The 19,664-nt window shown below is 43.2% G+C and overlaps 1 protein-coding gene, 1 long non-coding RNA gene and 2 other non-coding genes across 4 annotated transcripts in view; 1 reads left to right on the top strand and 3 right to left on the bottom strand.

The window, feature by feature from the left end:
* Window positions 1-2,531: 2,531 nt before the first annotated feature.
* Window positions 2,532-11,717, bottom strand: LOC139155252 (uncharacterized). The gene is made up of 6 exons (XR_011557051.1): window positions 11,691-11,717; window positions 8,313-8,429; window positions 6,473-6,630; window positions 3,995-4,216; window positions 2,927-3,027; window positions 2,532-2,747 (listed from the first exon to the last, which is right to left on the bottom strand). It is a non-coding gene; the product is annotated as an uncharacterized lncRNA (long non-coding RNA).
* LOC139155332 (small nucleolar RNA SNORD88) lies at window positions 6,950-7,039 on the bottom strand. The gene has a single exon (XR_011557061.1). It is a non-coding gene; the product is annotated as a small nucleolar RNA SNORD88 (small nucleolar RNA).
* Window positions 10,579-10,668, bottom strand: LOC139155330 (small nucleolar RNA SNORD88). The gene has a single exon (XR_011557060.1). It is a non-coding gene; the product is annotated as a small nucleolar RNA SNORD88 (small nucleolar RNA).
* Window positions 11,718-11,807: 90 nt separating the features above from the next.
* LOC139155266 (protein kinase C and casein kinase substrate in neurons protein 3-like) overlaps window positions 11,808-19,664 on the top strand; it is a 98,706-nt gene continuing 90,849 nt past the window's right edge. The window contains exon 1 of the mRNA XM_070730382.1: window positions 11,808-11,896. The gene's annotated coding sequence lies outside the window, so the exon portion shown is untranslated. The remainder of the gene's footprint in view (window positions 11,897-19,664) is intronic.

Genomic DNA, 19,664 nt, shown 5'->3' with positions numbered 1-19,664 from the left:
AAAATGTGGTGCAATGCAGCCATCTCGGACTTCTCACCAGCCTTACTCAGCTAGCATTCTAATTGGGAGAATGTGTGTGACAAAAGGAGGGAGTTGACAAGACTTCCGTGCCAGGATTGTTCTTAACCAACTACTTGGAGGTCAAGGCCAGCAGGAAATTCAGCACAGGATATTACTAGGAATGCAAAGTACTTAGCTGAAATGCCATTATGTTAAAATCAATGGCACAACAGTGTTAGATTTTAGCTCTCGTCTACAGGTCCTGTGCTCAAGTTCCTTGTATAGACGCTTCCCCCTTTTAGCAGGTTTCAGTGTCCAATCTAAATTAAGGTTCATTTAAATACACTGCATCAGCTTCATATTGTCCCCACTCATTTCTCCCCGTCTCAAATATTCCGTAAGCTCTGCACTAAACCCAGGAACAGCTTCATGTCATTCCTGTTTCCACCAAATGCTGCACTCAGTAGTTTGGGAAGTCCATGGCCAAGACACTACATTTTCATGCCTTCAGTAATTTCTCACCAGCTAGCAGGAAAGCTGGACTTTTGACTTTATACAACATAGTTTTTGGGTTCAAACTGCCCATTTCAGTACTGACTTGAGTTACCATTCACAGAACATACTGCGTAGGACATGATTGTTAAGCTATTGTGCAGTTTTGCACTACATCCAGTGCTGCAGGGTAAGCCAGGTTCAACCACCTACTCAAGGAACCATAGTTTTCTATAAATAAAAGGAGGCATCCTAGATGAACCCCCCCAATCCATTTAAAAGATCAATTTCTTGGGGTCTGCTTGATATAAGGCAAGTTTAGAAAGCAAAGGGTAGCACGGCAGTTCAAGGGCAGAGTTATTCACTGCCACAGTGATATACAGTGTTCCCTCACTTTTCACGGGGGATGCGTTCCGAGACCGCCCGTGAAAGTTGAATTTCCGCGAAGTAGAGATGCGGAAGTAAATACACTATTTTTGGCTATGAACAGTATCACAAGTCTTCCCTTAACACTTTAAACTCCTAAATTACCATTTCACATTCCCTTAGCAACCATTTAGATTATTACTCACCATGTTTATTTATTAGTTTATTAAAAAAAATATTTATTAAAGGTGGATGAAAGTTTGGCGATGACATATGATGTCATCAGGCGGGAAAAACATGTATTTTTTAATTAATATTTTTGAAAAACCATGGTATAGACTTTTCGCGAAGTTCGAACCCGCAAAAATCGAGGGAACACTGTACTATAGGTCAGGGGTCTCCAACCTTGTTTACTTTTAAGACTTGTGGACTTCAACTCCCAGTTTCACAAATCTTAAAGTTAACAAGGTCGAAGACCCCTTCTATAGCTACTTTGACATCACTGTACCAAAGGCAGCTGCTACTTTCCCATTACAGAGGCATATCATTGTGGATACTTCATTCATACATTTAGTCTTGCCAGTAGGAATAACTACCCCTTTTGTTTAATGTCAATAAACTTGTTTGCAGACAAGGCGCATGAAAAACAAATGTACTTTAGTATTTCATTTGTGACCAATACTTGCAACACCCAAAGGATGGCTATATTGTCTCGCCTGGTATCTCTCAAATCTATGAATACAGGACACCTACAAGGTTGCAGGCACCCAATTGTATGGAAAGGCAGTGTCCTTGAAAAGAACACTGCTTAGGAGATTTTCTGACTGGGCAGCTACAATACATTTAGTGAGCCAAGATCACCTTCCAAAAATGTAACTGCTACATTTTGCTGCAAGTCAAAGATTTTCTCCCACTCTGCAGAGTAATTTTCGCTGTTCCTTTCCCAGCCCCTGAACTTGGCTGCTTAGATTGCTTGACCCAGTTCTCAAGTAGCTTCTACAGCAGAGGTTCACAACCCATTGCATCATATGGCATTTTAAGTAAGCTGCACAGCTCTTCAAGGGCTACCATTTTCCTGCTACTAATAGCAGAGGTAGGAGTCAGAAAAGAACACTTGAAGAGAGAAGTTAGAAAATAACCCCTTGTAAGAAGGAATGCTTTGGAACAGTATTACCAGCTACAGAGTGGGCCTTCTCCGGGTCCCGTCAACTAAACAATGTCGGTTGGCGGGCCCCAGGGGACGAGCCTTCTCTGTGGCGGCCCCGGCCCTCTGGAACCAACTCCCCCCGGAGATTAGAACTTCCCCTACTCTCCTTGCCTTCCGTAAGCTCCTTAAGACCCACCTTTGTCGTCAGGCATGGGGGAACTGAGACATCTCCCCTGGGCATATACAATTTATGAATGGTATGTCTGGATGTATGTTTGTTTAGAAAATGGGGTTTTTAAAATATTTTTAAACAGTAATTTAGATTTGTTGTAAATTGTTTTCACTTTGTTGTGAGCCGCCCCGAGTCTGCGGAGAGGGGCGGCATACAAATCTAAATAATAAATAAATAATAAATAAATAAGTTTACTCAGATGGGTGTCGTATAAGAAGTCCAACATTATCACAAATATTTTGCAAGAGTTTAGTGGTGGTATTATTCTTTGCAGCTCCAACAGACATAGCAAAGTTTTTCACCAATTAATGAAATGTTTATTGAGTAAGTAAACGTCCCATTGCTTCATCAATAAGCCTCTCACTTCTGCATGAAAAAACAACAGCAAATCCCTCCCATCCCAAACATTGGATCCAGGAAAATTTTTGAGTTGCATTTCTTCTTCGGGAAGATCCTCCACCTAGGCTTCTTCCATGCTCGTTAAAATGTGGACAGGCAATTTGGTGCTGCCTGAATGAAACAAGCAACACAAAATACATTAGCATCGCAACACCTAAAGGTTTGGACAGCATTCCCCAATCAAGTATCACAAGATAAACTGGGCTTCAATTCCCAGACATCCAACAGGCACCAAACTGGGATATACCAGTAAAAATTACTAATCACCTTCACAGCACCTAATTACTTACCAATAGCCCTTTTAAAGGTCCTAGTAGGCTATACAGTACTGCATACATTCCAGAAGAGCCATGATCACATTAAGGCTGCCAGCAATTGGGTAACATTTCATCTATGAAAAATAAAAGATATCCAAGTTAGAAATATACTGGGGCTTTCTTTGTGGGGGCTCCCTCCCTGGGGAACACCATCCCCTCAGAAATAAGATTGACCCCCACGTTGACACTATTTTGCAAGGCCCTGCAGACATGGTTCTGCCAATGAGACTGGGGGCACGAGTGACATGAAGCCCGTCAAGTGGCTGGTCTAATTATTGTCATAGTGGTGCTGAGTTGCTTTTGTATTGGGGTTTTATCCTTGTAACCCCACCAAGCTGGGGAGGCTGTGTAAATTTTCTAATAAAATCTTTAAAATGTTTTGCTCAGATTCCATTCTTGAATACCATGCTCCGAGTGTTAACAGAAGTACAGTGTCAAAGCAACAAGGCAGTTATTCAGTAGTGTGCTTCCTTTCCATTTACTCATCTTTCAAGAATAATTGACATTTTTTGCCCATTAAACAAAATGGTTACAATACTCGGCACCTAAAGCTTTACGTAAGTGATTACAGGCAGTCCTCGATTTGCCATCACAACTGAGCAAAGCCTCAATTGCTAAGCAAGACAATTGCTAAGTGAGCTTTGCCTTCTTGTCAGTTAAGTGAATCACTGCAGCAGTTAAATCAATTAGTTAAGTGAACTTGGCTTCCCCATTTTGCTTGTCAAAAGGTCCCAAAAGGTAATTGTATGATCCAAGGGCCACTGCAACTGTCATGAGTCAGTTGCCAAGTGTTCAAATTTTGATCACGTGACCACAGGGGTGCTGCAAGAGTTGCGTGGAAAATGGTCATGTTACTTTTTGCAGCGCCGTTATAACATTGCCATCACAACTGAAAGGTTGTAAACTGAGGACCAACAAAAGCACCCAAATCTATGGGAAGGGAAAAGAGGAAGAAGGGAAACAGGGCATGGGGGTGGAGGAATCTCTGAAGATGGTTCTAACGTGGAGCCCTTCCCTTCTGCATTTAATATTATATCTCACCTTCTACTATGAGATCCTCAGCCTCTCAAAAGCAAAAGACATTGGAAGAGACGGCAGACTAGGAAAAGGAGGAGCCGATAGGCCAGTCCATTTCAGGAGGCAAAGTGCAGCATCTCCCTCTCTATTCTGGCAATTCTTCTCTTCTGTTGGAGGTTAAATCTGGTTTATTTCTTATTCCAAGCCAGGAGAAGAACGCAGGCAGATAATTCAGTCTGACGTAGGCTGCATTTTGGAAAAATACAATGACAAAGTGCATACACTTAAAAATGAAACACACCTTAGGAAAAAAAATAAATTGCTTACAAACAAACAATATCCAGAGGATATGATATACAGTGATACCTCCTCTTACGCACTTAATTGGTTCTGGGATGAGGTTTGTAAGGTGAAAGGTTTGTAAGACGAAACAATGTTTCCCATAGGAATCAATGGAAAAACGATTAATATGTGCAAGCCCAAAACTCACCCCTTTTGCCAGCCGAAGTGCCCATTTTTGCGCTGCTGGGATTCTCCTGAGGCTCCCCCCCCATGGGAAACCCCACCTCTGGACTTCCATGTTTTTGCGATGCTCCGATTTCGCTGAGGCTCCCCTCGCTGGGAAACCCCACCTCTGGACTTCCGTTGCCAGCGAAGTGCCCGTTTTTGCACTGCTGAGATTCCCCTGCAGCATCACAAAAATACGGAAGTCTGGAGGTGGTGTTTCCCATGGAGGGGAACCTCAGGGAAATCCCAGCAGTGCAAAAACGGGTGCTTCGCTGGCAACAGAAGTCCAGAGGCGAGGCATCCCAGTGACGGTGGCTTGGGTTTGTAAGGTGAAAATAGTTTGGAAGAAGAGGCAAAAAAAATCTTAAACCCAGGGTTTGTATCTCGAAAAGTGTGTATGACGAGGGGTTTGTAAGACGAGGTATCACTGTACAGTGATCCCTCGAGTTTCGCGATCTCGATCTTCGCGAAACGCTATATCACGATTTTAAAAAAAATATTTTAAAAAAACCCACTTCCGCCTTTGGCTTCGGGAGTCAGCTGGGAAGCGGCATGGCTGTTTTAAAAGGTCGCAGCCGGCCTGGGGGGCTTCCCAGCACCCCCCCGAACCCCCAACCTGGGTCTTCCCGGCCGCCTACGCAAAGGGGAAACCCTGGCTCCTCGCTGATGCCCGCCGCTCGCCCGCCCGCCAGCAAGAGGGGGAAGACCCAGGGAAGGTTCCTTCGGCCGCCCAGCAGCTGATCTGCTCGGTAGCGCAGCAGCAGCAGCGAGGAGCCGAATCGGGGTTTCCCCTTTGCGTGGGCGGCGGGGAACGCAAACTCCACCATCTACGCATGTGCAGCCATAGGAAAAAAAGGGGCGCGCATGCGCAGATGGTGCTTTTACTTCCGCAACCCTACATCGCGAAAAATCGATTATCACGAGGGGTCTTGGAACGGAACCCTCGCGATAATAGAGGGATCACTGTACAGTGATCCCTCGAGTTTCGCGATCTCGAGTATTGCGAAACGCTATATCGCGAGTTTTCAACCCGGAAGTAAACTCCACCATCTGCGCATGCGTGCCCTTCCACGCATGCGTAGATGGTGGAGTTTCCCCGCCGGGCAGAGGCTTCCCTGGGTCTTCCCCCTCTTGCCCCGGTAAGACAGCGGCGGCGCAAGCAACGGCGTGGGTGGGCGGGCGGCGCGCGCTTCGGGACACCCCCAGCTCTGCTTCGCAGCTGGGAAGCGGAGCTGGCAACGGCGGGCGGCGGTGGAAGTAAAAACACCATCTGCGCATGCGCAGATGGTGTTTTTACTTCCGCACCGCTACTTCGCGAAAAATCGATCATCGCAAGGGGTCCTGGAACGGAACCCTCGCGATGATCGAGGGATCACTGTATTCCAGAACTCAACATACATGGAAGCTGGGGAAAATGGGGGATCATATCTGCAATCCTTTCTCCACTATCCCAACCCTTTTGAATCCTCATTTCTGTATCTTTATTTAGCCAAATTGGTTTTCCCTGCTTCATCTCTGAACAAAGTCCATTTCCTGCATAATTGGCGCATGCATTTCTGATCAGAGGCTTCCATTAGTCCCTCTAGTGGAGAGACAGCAACATGGTTTCTGGACTGGCTGGCCACCTATTATCACATCAGCAAGGTTTATTATATACACATTTTTAGCCTTTGGTGAGTAAAATGCTCTTCATAACCATGAAGGAGCTGGAAGTATAGATTTTATGGTGAGAGGAAATATTTGGTTATCTTTCTTTAGCAAAGATCTTCCTGGCCAGGCAGAGGTATAAGAGCATGGGCGTTAAGTATTAAAACTGCAATGCTTTCTAAATGATGATTCCAGATTTACCTTGTAGCATTTTATTTTCTTTAAAAGGAAACACTGCATTTTATTAGTAGAGCTGGGTTTCTATAATCTCAAGGCAAAAGGTTGTTAAAAAGGTGGGCAGATCAAAGGCTTTTAAACTTCAGTTCTTTTTGTACAACAATAACGTACCACAAACCCAAGTCTTGCTGATCCTGCTTAACTTCAACTATTCCACATGTAGAATGGCCTCATGTCTTCCACTTGCAGAAACATCGGTGTGTGGATCGGTGCATGGTTTGCTACTAATTTCCTGTTTCTAGCATCTGGTATAATCACATCTGCAAAATCTGAGAGACAGATTTTTGGGGGGGAGGTGGAGGGAGAAATAAGGTCACTTTCACAAAGTTTTATTAAGGCATTTCCCCCCCCCCCCAAAAAAAAACACCATTTCTAACATGCTCACTTCCCTGCACTTATCACTCAAGATTTTTATGTATTCCCCACTTTTATTTTATAAATAACCCAATCTAATGGTTGAGTTACATTATCTATACCTATTTGTTCCGTATCATTTTTGCATCTCGTTTGAATTTGGAGGTAAGTCTACCAATCTATAATTATATTTTGTGTAGCTAGTTCTTCTGTTTTTGTTTGCAGGCCAGGATTCTGTTCCTCAGTCCCCCAAGATGTCAAAGGCAAGGGGGGCACTGTTCTCATCATAGTAGTCTGTGCCCAGTGCTAACATCATTGGAAGAATCCTGTTGCGTCGCCCTTCACATCTATATATACACTGCTTAAAAAAATAAAGGGAACACTCAAAGGACAAATCCTAGATCTGAATGAAAGAAATATTCTCATTGAATACTTTGTTCTGTACAAACAGCATGTGAAATTGTCAATCAGTGTTGCTTCCTAAGTGGACAGTTTGATTTCAAAGAAGTTTGATTTACTTGGAGTTATATTGTGTTGTTTAAGTGTTCCTTTATTTTTTTGAGCAGTATATTTAGTCTCAACCTTTGACCAGTTGCTTAGTGCCTATTAGCACCAAAGGTACTTACAGACAGGTTGCAAAATTATAAGGGCTTATAATGTATAAAATTATAAATCCTAGCCCAGTGATTGTGAACCTTTTTTCCACCCGAGTGCTGAAAGCATGTGTGCGCTTGTTATCACACACACACACACACACACACACACACACGTGTGAGTACCCACATCCATAATTCAATGCCCGGCAGTGTTCCCTCTAATTTTTTGGGTGGGTGGGTGGAAAAGTATAGTGTCTGAGCGGCAGTCCCTTCGGGACTGGGCGGCACAGAAATAATAAATAAATGAATGAACGAATGAATGAATGAATAAACAAATAAACAAACAAACAAACAAATAAAAAACCCACCCTGTTTTGCCTCAGAGAATTTCAAAATAAAATACTGTACTGTGTGTCTATAACAGTGAGCTCATAACAGGGCAACTCTATCAATATCAAAATGCCACTTAAATAGTTGAGCTAGTTTCAAACTAGATTTTGATTTTCTTTCTCTCTTCCTTACTCCCATTCTTTTTCTTTCTCTTTTCCTTCCTCTCTTTTTTCTCTCTCTTTCTCTCTCTCTCCTTCCCTCTCGGCTTCTGGGCAGGTTTGGAAAACTCTGAGTTGATGATGATTTTTAAGTGAGCTTAGAGGGAACTATGATGCCCGGTGAGGACGAAAACGGAGTTATATTGTGTTGTTTAAGGGTTCCCTTTATTTTTTTTGAGCAGTATATTTGGTTACCTTTCTTTATTAGCAAAGATTTTCCTGGCTAGGCAGAGGTGTAACTGCAGTGCTTTCTAAATGTTGATTCCAGGGCTGCCTGTTAGCATTTTTTTTCTTTAAGGAATTGTTGTATTTTATTAGTAGAACTGGGTTTATATGACTTGAAGTCAGAAAGTTATTAAAAAGGAGGGCAGATCAAAGGCTTTTAAACTTCTATCAGTTCTTTTTGTACAACAATAGCATAAGAAAAACCCAAGTCTTGCTGATCCCATTTACCTTCAACCGTTCCACATGTAGAATGGCTTCAATGGCTTCCGTTTGCAGAAACATCTATCTGGATCGGCGCGTGGTTTGCTACTAAATTCCTGTTTCCAGGATCTGATATAATCACATCTGCAAAATGTAAGAGACAGATTTTGGGGGGGAGGGGGGGAAGATAAATAAGTAGGTCACTTTCAAAGTTTTATTAAGACCCCCCCAAACCCCCCCTTCTAACATGCTCCCCTCACTGCACTTATCACTCAAGATTTTTATGTATTTCCCACTTTTATTTTACAAATAACCCAACAAATTAAATTAATTAAAAGCAGCATCCCAATTTTCCACACAACCTTGTGCAGTGGGATTGGACTAAGTGTGAGTGAGTCAAACTCACCCAGGTGGCTTTCATGGCTAAGACACTCACTCTCCTGCTTTCTTGTGCCTTAACCCAGTGTTTCCCAACCTTTTTTGAGCCGCGGCACATTATTCATATTTTCAAAATCCTGGGGAACATTGAAAGGGGGGGGCGGAGCGGGGGGCGGGCTAAAGAAAAGTTTGGACAAAAAAAACCTCTCTCTTCCTCCCTTTCGCTCTATTTCTCCCTCTTTCTCTCTTTTCCTTCCTTCCCTTCTTTCTCTCTCTCCATCCCTCTTTCTTTCTTTCTCTTTTTTGCTCTCTTTCTCTCTCCCTCCTTCCCTTCCTCTATGTCTTTCTCTCTCCCTTGCTCTCTCTCTCTGTCTCTTGCTATCTCTTTCTTGCTTTTTTCTCTCTCTCTTGCTCTCTCTCTCTTTCACTGTCTTGCTATATGTCTCTTTCTTTCTCTTTGCCTCTCTTGCTATCTCTCTTTCTTTCTCTTTCTCTCTCTCTGTCTCTCTTGCTATGTCTCTCTTTCTTTCTCTCTCTGCCTCTCTTGCTAAGTCTCTCTTTTTCTCTTGCTATGTCTCTTTTTTCTCTCTCTTTCTCTCTCTCTCTCTCTGCTTCTCTTGCTGTCTCTCTTTCTCTGCCTCTCTTATATGTCTCTCTTTCTCTCTCTCTCTCAGCTGACTGCAAGCGGGAGCCCTGACGGCGGCGGCTGGACGTGGTGCTGGACACCGTATATGCCAGGCCCGCAGCGCCAGCATGTACGACGTCCAGCAGCACGTCCAACTGCCACAGTCAGGGCTCCCGCTTGCAGTCAGCTGAGAGAGAGAGAGAGAGAGCGAGCGCTCCCTCTCGCCGCCGCCATCTCCCCGCGACTGCCGGCGGCCGCTGCAGCCATCCCCCCCCGCTCCTACCGCCAATGCCCTCCCGCCGGGCCACAAAGGACACTTGCCGCCGACGCCAGAGAAGTTCCAGCTGGGTGGGGCGCTGCCGGTACTTCCGTCCTGGGGCTACCGCTCGCAGCTGTCCCTCGGCTCCTGCTCGATGCCGCGGTTTTCGGCTCTCCTGCTGGGCTCCAAAGAAGGCGGGAAAAAGGCGTGAAGAATGGAGCTCTCCTTCTTCCTGCCTTCCTTCTTTGGAGCCCAGCAGGAGAGCCGAAAACCGCGGCATCGAGCAGGAGCCGAGGGACAGCTGCGACCGGTAGCCCCAGGACGGAAGTACCGGCAGCGCCCCACCCAGCTGGAACTTCACGGCACACGTAGCCCTGTCTCGCGGCACACCAGTGTGCCGCGGCACACCGGTTGGGAAACGCTGCCTTAACCTATTGACCAAACTGGCTTTCTTGATACAAATATTTGGGGGACAATGCAGCATCTTTTCATCTGTTGCTTGGCCTTTTTCATGATATCTAGAAGGCCTATTCATTAAATGGCTATCCAATCACATTTTGTGTGAATGTAGAGCAGCCTTTTTCAACCTTGGTAATTGTCAAGGTGTGCAGACTTCAACTCTAGAATTACTCAGCCAGACATGACAGATAAACCTATTCTTTTAAGTTAGCTTAGCTATTATGGCAAGTACAGGTAGCCCTCAACTTATGACCCAAATTGAGCCTAACATTTCTGTTACTAAGTGCCTCATTTTGCCAGTCAATCACTGTAGTCAAGTTAGTAACATGGCTATTGCCCATGTCTGAATTTTGATCATTTGACCATAGGAGTACTGCAAAGGTTGCAAGCATGAAAAACAGGCAAAAGTCACTTTTTCAGGGCCATTGTAACTTTTGAACACCTGCTAAACAAATTGTTAAATTGAGGACTACCTGTACCTGTGTTTCCCTAACATGGCAATCACTACCAGCAATCAAGCACTCCCAAGAGCATCTTCCTCAATTACAAATTTTAACAGGCAGGCCAGGATTTTGTTCCTCAGACCCCCAAGATGTCAAAGGCAAGGGGGGCACTGTTATCATCACAGTAGTCTGTGCCCAGTGCTAACATCATTGGAAGAATCCTGTTGCCTTGTCCTTCCCACCTACCAAGGAAAAAAGAGGCTTAATTCAATTAAACCAAAGGTACAAGAACAGATTAGGCAAAACATGGCTCAAAACAGTAACCATGAAAAGAACCTTAGAGTTCTATCAGATGATCCCTTATCATGAGCCAGCAGTCTGTGTCAGCAGCCAAAAAAGCTAATACAATCCTTGTTTTCATAAGCAGAGGCACAGGATCAAAATCTAGGGTATTAAGTACCGCTTTATATAAAGACTTAATAAGACCACATCTGGAATATTGCATCTGGTAGTGGTCACGTTAAAAAAAACATGGAGACTTTGGGGGAAAAAGTACAAAGAAGAGCAGCTAAGATGATTAAAGGCCTGGAGACTAAAACAAACGAGTAACGGTTGGGGAGTTCAACTACTCTAAGGACTGGGAGGGGGGGCATGATCGCAGTATTCCAGTATTTGAGAGGCTGCCATAAAGAGGAGCGGGGGACAACCTATTTTCCAAAGCACCAGAGGGCAGGGCAAGAAACAATGGATGAAAACTAACAAAGAGAAAAAAATCTGGAATTAATGAAAAACTTCCTAACAGTGAAGACACTTAGCCATTTGCCTTTAGAAGTTGGAGGTGCTTTATCACTGCAAAGTTTTTAAGAAGGGACTATGGGCAGTCACTCTTCTGAAATGACATTATATCTTCTGCTTGAGCAGGGGGTTGGACTAGAAGATCTCCAAGGTCCCTTCCAGCTCTATTCTGATCGATTTGAATCCCCATTCCATAGATCATTCAAGGCCTTTTCTATAAGGGTCGTTATCTTCCCGCTCATATCAACAGTCCTATTTCTTATTCCAATCCCCCTTTGCTATAAGGAGTCCCCTTTTCCCCCCGTCCTCCCCGATTTTTAAAAACAAATCAACAGGTCCGGCTTTCGCTTTTTCCTTGTTAAAAAAAAAATCAATCACAGCAGCAAATAAAAACGATACAAATAGCCCTTAACGGCCCCCCTGCCACTCCCGCCACGAGCTTCTACCTGCAGTTGGCCGCCATTTGAAACAGGACGGATCGCCGGTGCACGTGGGCTTTTTATACTGCTCGTGGCCCCGCCTTCTCTTTCGCCTAAATCTCGCTCTCGCAAGACCATCATTTTACGCATGCGCGCTATTAAGACAGGCGCGCGCGAGCGAAGGGAGATGAAGTCTCCGCCTTTCGGCCAGTCTAAATGCGCGCGAAAAGGAGGTAAAGAGAAAATGCAAATGGAAACTTTTACCGTATTAGTGGCATGAAGGCGAAGAGAAAATAGGGTGTTGAGTTTCTTTGGCATCCGGTTGCCTCTTTGCCAGGGCAAGGCTTAATTGATAAAGCCGTAGGACTAATTGTCTCAACTCTTCAACTTTTAAGATGTGTGGACTTCAACTCCCAGAATTCCCTCATCAGTGATGTTGGCTGGGGACTTCTGGGAGTTGAAGTTCACATCTTTAAATTGCTAAAGTTGAGACGCAACTGCGTTTGGCAATGTAAACTGGAAAAGTGTTATGTACATAAGAAGTACATAAGTAACAAAAAAGTAACCAAATAGGCAGCAACTTTAGAAATTTTAAGTTAACAACATACTACTGATTGGTTTCTTCTAAAAACAAAAGAGAAAAATGCAGTCCTAATGGAATGGATTACATCCTCTAGGTCTAATTTTGGTTTTATGACTGTGATTAATGTATGTATCTTTACTGGGATTTAAGATTAATGATTTGATTATTAATTAAATTAATCTTTCCATTTACTAACTGCTGTCCTTTCCAGGGTATAGAATAGAACAGAACAGAATTCTTTATTGGCCAAGTGTGATTGGACACACAAGGAATTTGGTGCATATGTTCTCAGTGTACATAAAGAAATATTTAAAATACATTAATCAAGAATCATAAGATACAATAATGAATGATAGTCATAGGTTACTAATAACCAAATCATACTAGGAAACAAATAAGACAGTATAAATTGTAAAGATACAACCAACATGGTTATAGTCATAAGTGGAAGAGATAGGTACTAGGAAGGATGGGAAGAAGAATAGTAATACAGTCAGTGAGTAATTTGACAGTGTTGTGGGAAATAGTTGTTTAGCAGTGATAGCATTGTGGGGGAGGGGAACTGTCCTTGTATCTAGTTGGTCTGGTGTGCAGTGCCCTGTTGTATTGTTTTAAGGATAGAAGTTGAAACAATTTATGTCCAAGATGAAACATATTATTGGCTTGCAATGCAAATTGCAATGGAATCCCTTCTTAACCAGGGGGGAGTTCGGAAGCCCTTGCAGAGTAGTGCTGAGGACTTTAACATGTTTTTCGCTGATAAAATTGCTCGGATCTGAGCGGACCTCGACTCCAATTGGATAACAGAGTCGACTGACAACAAGTCAGTCGAGGTGACTGGGGCCCGTACTTGTCCATCTGTCTGGGAAGAGTTTGATCTGGTGCCACATGATGAAGTGGACAAGGCCATTGGAGCTGTGAGTTCCACCACCTGTTTGCTGGATCTGTGTCCCCCCTGGCTGGTCTCGGCCAGCAGGGAGGTGACACGGAGCTGGGTCCAGGAGATTGTCAACGCTTCTTTGGGGAGGGGGTCCTTTCCGGATCCCTACAAGGAGGCACTTGTGCCCCCCTCCTCAAGAAGCCTTCCCTGGATCCAGCCATTCTCAACAACTATCGCCCAGTCTCCAACCTTCCAACCTCCAACCTCCAGGAAGTTGCACCAACTTTTTCTTTCCCTCCGACGGCTCCGGCGGCTTCCCTTCACGTGACGTTCCTGACGCTGCTGTTGCTCCTCGAAGGGAAGCTGCCCGAGCCGCCGCCGCGGGGAAAGAAAAAGTTGGTGCAACTTCCTGGAGGTAACCAACTGAACCGTGCGACATTCCCGACGCTGCTGCTGCTCCTTGAAGGGAAGCCGACGGAGCCGCCACCAACTGAATGCTGAGGAAAGTAGCCCCCACGAAGCTGCCGGTATTGTAGCCAGCCCAACCCTTCCTGCTGCGTGGAGCAGTTACAAGGTAGAGACTGGAAGGCTATTAAGAGGGCGGCCAGGAGGGGCGTTCTGATTCCCATTCCCTCTCACCTCGTCCCTCAGATCTTACATTTTGGATAGAAAACAAAATTTTCTGTTCAGTATCCGAATTTTTGTTCGGATACTGAAGCAAATTTTTGCAGAAAATTTTGTTCGGTATCTGAAATGTATGAGAAAGGAAGCGTTCGAAAACCAAGGTACCACTGTATTTTAAATATTAGATTTGTTATACCGTATGTTGTTTCACTATTGTTGTTAGCCGCCCCGAATTTACGGAGAGGGGCAGCATACAAATCAAATCAAATCAAATAAATAAATAAATAACAAATAAATAAATTTAAAGACTACATCATTTTAAAGATGAATTCTACAAATTTGTGGAGAAAATGTATATTACGAATTAAGATTTAAGAGAGCCATTTTTTACTGTAGTGATTAAAATCACAGGCTACAAAATAGAATTCTGATCTAGAGTCCTGTCATAGGCCCAGAAGCCAAGTGAATGACTGGGTCAGTATGCTCTCTCAGTCCTAGGGCAAAAGCAATACAAACTATCTTTGAAAATGGGATTGCCAAGAAATAATGAGTCACCTGGAATCAAAACTGACTTGAAGATGCACACAGAAAATATTATTCTTGGAGGAACTATTAACCAGACTTGGGCAAGATGCGGCCCGAAGGCCGGATGCGGCCCGCCCGCTGTCTGTGACCGGCCTGCGGAGGTCGGTCCAACTTTTCTAGATAAGAACCGGGTGTTCAAGATATAATATATAATGTATATAATATATAATTATAATTTATAATTATAATATAATTAATTCAGTTCTACCCAATAATTGGATAGAACTGAGTTAATTATATTAGTCTGGCCCTCTAAAACTATCCCAATTTTTCATGCGGCCCTATGGTAAAATTAATTGCCCACCCCTGCTATTAACTATCATTTTCCAGAAAACACCAAGAAGTTTACTGTTTCCCAGGTGAATATGATTAGCCACAGAGGTAAAATGCTATAATTAAATTGTTTTTAATGATTTTATTGTTATTAAAATGCTTCATTCTCTAAGAAAGATAAAGTATTAGTTGTGATATTTATACCAATTTCTCTTACAGTTTCCACGAAAGAAATGTTAGATGCTTCATAAATCACATATTTGAAAACAAAACTAATTTGTTGTTACAGTGATACCTTGTCTTACAAACTTAATTGGTTCCGGAACGAGGTTCTTAAGGTGAAAAGTTTGTAAGACGAAACAATGTTTCCCATAGGAATCAATGGAAAAGCGATTAATGCATGCAAGCCCAAAATTCACCCCTTTTGCCAGCCGAAGCGCCCATGTTTGAGCTGCTGGGATTCCCCTGAGGCTCCCCTCCATGGGAAACCCCACCTCCAGACTTCTGTGTTTTTGCGATGCTGCGGTTTCGCTGAGGCTCCCAACGCTGGGAAACCCCACCTCCGGACTTCCATTGCCAGCGAAGCGCTTGTTTTTGCGCTGCTGGGATTCCCCTGCAGCATCACAAAAACACAGAAGTCCGGAGGTGGGGTTTCCTATGGAGGGGAGCCTCAGGGGAATCCCAGCAGCGCAAAAACGGGTGCTTCGCTGGCAACGGAAGTCCGGAGGCGGGGCATCCCAGCGGCGGCGGTGGGTTTGTAAGGTGAAAATAGTTTGTAAGAAGAGGCAAATAAATCTTAAACCCCGGGTTTGTATCTCGAAAAGTTTGTATGACGAGGCGTTTGTAAGACGAGGTATCACTGTATTTGTAACTACTGTCTGACCGCTTGTGACCCCTTGGGCAATGTCCTTACAGGCCTTTCTATCCTATACCATCTCCTGGAGTCCATTTAAGCTCATACTGACTGCTTCAGTGACTCTATCCATCCACCTAAGGAGGGCTAAATCTTTGGCTCTCTTGGAATGACTAATCTTTTATGGTAGTAAACTGAAAAAATATAGACAAAATCAGATGTATTAACATTCATTCAATACCATCATTCCCTCTTCTAACTGAGCTGTTAGAAGAGCTAGAGATACCTGAACAGGTAAGTGAATCATAAGCTTCCTAACAAACAGGAAGCTAAGCAGAATCACACCAGATACCTGTACAATTAGAACAGGCGGCCCCCAAGGTGTGTGCTTTCTCCACTTCCAACTGTATACCAGTGACTGCATCTCTAACAACCCATCTGTTAAACTACGGAAGTTGGAGGATGAAACAATAGCAATCTGACTCATTTCAAACAATGATGAATCCGCATACAGATGGGAGGTTTGTGGTGGGGCCAGAACAATCTGGAACTGAATACACTCAAAACCGTAAAATGGTGGTAGACTTTAGGAGAAACCCACCAATATTTCCATCTCTTACAATACTAGATAACACAGTATCAACAGTAGAGACTTTCAAATTTCTAGGTTCAATCATATAGCAAGATCTAAAATGGATACCTAACATTAAAAACGTCATCTAAAAAGCACCACAAGGAATGTTATTTCTGTTCCAACTCAGAAAGTTCAAACTGCCCAAGGAGCTGCTGATACAGTTCTACAGAGTAGTATTGGGCGAACCCAACGGGGTTCGGGTTCGGCACCCGAATTTTTTAAAAAGTTCGGGTTCGGCACCTGAGCCTGAACCCAGACTTTTGCCGAACTTCTGGGTTCAGTGCTCAAGAGACCGCCGAGAAGCGCCCCTACCCAGCTGTCACCTTCCGGAACAGCCGGGACGCTTCCCAGCGCTCTTCCGAAGCCAAACCCGAACTTTTGCCAAACTTCCAGGTTCGGCGTTTGGGAGACCACCAAGAAGCGCCCCGGCTGTTTCTGAAGGTGACAGCTGGGCGGCGGCACTTCCCAGAACAGCCGGGGAGCTGTCGAACGGTCAGGAGGCGCAAAAGGAGTTGGGGAATCCCACGAAGGGATTCCAGGGGCGGAGCTTTGACGTCACTGAGATGTCCTTCCTGGAGTCCCCGTTTCAGCCGGCCAGGAAGGACGTCTCAGTGACGTCAAAGCTCCGCCCCTGGAATCTCCTCATGGGATTCCGCACCTCCTTTTTCGCCTCCCGACTGGCCAACAGCTCCCCGGCTGTTTCGGAAGGTGACAGCTGGGCAGCGACGCTTCCTGGCGCTCTCCCGAACCCAAACTTTTTGCCGAACTTTTGCAAAAATTCGGGTTTGGTATACCGAACCGCACAAAATTCAGTACGAACCCGAACTTTGCAGATTTGGTTCACCCAACACTAATACAGAGGAATTATTGAGTCTGTATCTGCATCTCTATAATTGTCTGGTTTGGTTTTGCAGCCCAATAAGATAGACATAGACTTCAGAGGATAATCAGAACTACAGAAAAAACAATTGTTGCCAACCTGTCTTCCATTGAGGACCTGTACATTGCCATGAGTCAAAAAGGGGACTAAAAACTTTTACAGATATCTCACATCCTGGACACAAACTGTTTCAACTCCTACCCTCAAAATGACGCTGTAGAGGACTGCACACCAGAACAACTAAAGATAAGAACAGTTTCCCCCCAAATTCCATCATTTTGCTGATTAAATAATTCTCTCACCACTATCAAACTATTTACTAAATCTGCACTACTATTAATCTTCTCATCGTTCTCATCACCCATCCCACAAATGACTGTATTTAACTTTGTTGCTTGTATCCTTACAATTTATATTGACTGGTTCCTAATATGATTTGATTGCTTATTTGTACCCGGACTATCATTAAGTGTTGTACCTTATTATTCTTGACAAACTTATCTTTTATTTTAAGTACGTTGGGAGCATAGGCACCAAAGACAAATTTCAATCATACCTGGCCAATAAAATTCTTTTCTTCTGTTCTATTTAAATAGTTGGCAAAATCCCAAGGACTACGAAATGTCAATATCAACTAATCACTTGCTAACTATACAGCTTTAAGCAATAGAAAATTCTACAACATAATTATTGTAAGTCAAAATCCTGAGGGATGTTGTCAAACAACGTAAAAAATAAGTGACATTAAGTACTGCAGTAGGAATTATTGGTGTGCAATGGTGCTGATTGAACATTATTTCAAAGCCAGAAAAATTCTATATTTGGCCAACAGCTCCTTGAAAGTGACTTGCGTCTGGAACTTCAGCCACTGTACCAAACACTTGGTACAAAAGTAATAAATTAAAGAAAGCTAGTGAGATGTAATATATATATATACAGAGCTGAAGGGATTGGATACTGTAGCCTAGAGGATAATTCTCTGCCTTACAAGGCAAAGGTTGCAGGTTCAAGTCCCAGTGGGTATGGCTAGCTGATGAGGCCAAAATAAGGCCGAAATAGATCTATCCTAGTCTCCCTTAATTTTCAAATTCAGCTTAAACATGTGACACATATAGATAGAATTGTCGGCTATCAATAAAATTAACTGCCTTGGAAATGGCCCTGGGTTGGGCCGAGAGGCAAAAAAGGAGCTGTGATGTTCCTTCAATATACCAGGGTGATTCGACAAACATGTAACCCTTCCCTGGTACAGAGCTGAAGGGATTGGATACTGTAGCCTAGAGGATAATTCTCTGCCTTACAAGGCAAAGGTTGCAGGTTCAAGTCCCAGTGGGTATGGCTAGCTGATGAGGCCAAAATAAGGCCGAAATAGATCTATCCTAGTCTCCCTTAATTTTCAAATTCAGCTTAAACATGTGACATATATATATATTTGTTTTCGTAGATTTTCACGGGTATATGTATGTAGATTGTTCTGAGTTCGGGTTTTGCCCCGTGTAATATTTTGAGTGTCTATGCATAGACACTCAAAATATTACACGGGGCAAAACCCGAACTCAGAACAATCTACATATATATATGTGTGTGTGTGTGTGTGTGTATGTGTATTATATATATTGCTCAAAAAATAAAGGGAACACTTGAACAACAGAATTTAATTCCAAGTAAATCAAACTGTCTGTGAAATCAAACTGTCCACTTAAGCAACACTGATTGACAATCAATTTCATTTTGTTGTCAGCACATTCAACTTTGTACAGAACAAAGTACTGTATTCAATGAGAATATTTCATTCATTCAGTTCTAGGATTTGTATTTGAGAGTTCCCTTTGTTTTTTTCAACAATGTATATAGATGTAAATATATGTAAAATTATCCTTGCATCTGGGGAGAAAAACCAAGACCTACGAGATCGTTGTAGATGTATAAAGATCTACAAAGCTGTAGAATGTCTTGCCATATGAGAATATGAGAATTATATACACAGCTCAAAAAATAAAGGGAACACTTAAATAACACATCCTAGATCTGAATGAATGAAATATTCTCATTGAATTGTTATGTACAAAGTTGAATGTGCACAATAGCATGTGAAATTGATTGTCAATCATTGTTGCTTCCTAAGTGGACATTTTGATTTCACAGAAGTTTGATTTACTTGGAGTTATATTCCGTTGTTTTAGTGTTCCCTTTATTTTTTAGATCAGTATATTTAGTCTCAACCTTTCACCAGTTGCTTAGTGCTCACTAGCACCAAAGGTACTTACAACCATGTTGCAAAATTATAAGGGCTTATAATTTATAATTATAAAGGGCTTATAATGAATACAATTCTAACCCAGTGATTGTGAACCTGTTTTCCCTCCCTGTTTCCCCTATCGCGCATCTGCGAGTATCCACATCCATAATTCAATGCCTGGGGAGGACGATAACAGAGTCCCCAGCTTCTGCAGAGAGCCTCTGGAGCAGTGTTTCTCAACCTTTCTAATGCCGCGACCAGTGTGCCTTCCGTCCCCTGTCCAATTGTCTCTCCTTATCTCATTTATCTTTTCTTCCTTTCAAATTTGTTCACCTATACTTTTATATCTTTTCTTCCATTTGTTTCTTTAGTTATATTACTACATATCTATTCTCTTCAATGTGTATTATGTATTGGACTAAATAAATAAATAAATGAATGTCATAAAAA

Source organism: Erythrolamprus reginae, unplaced genomic scaffold, assembly GCF_031021105.1.
Source record: "Erythrolamprus reginae isolate rEryReg1 unplaced genomic scaffold, rEryReg1.hap1 H_1, whole genome shotgun sequence".
NCBI lineage: Eukaryota > Metazoa > Chordata > Lepidosauria > Squamata > Dipsadidae > Erythrolamprus > Erythrolamprus reginae.
Note: the sequence above shows the minus strand (reverse complement) of the source record. Positions and strands in the feature narration are given on the sequence as shown.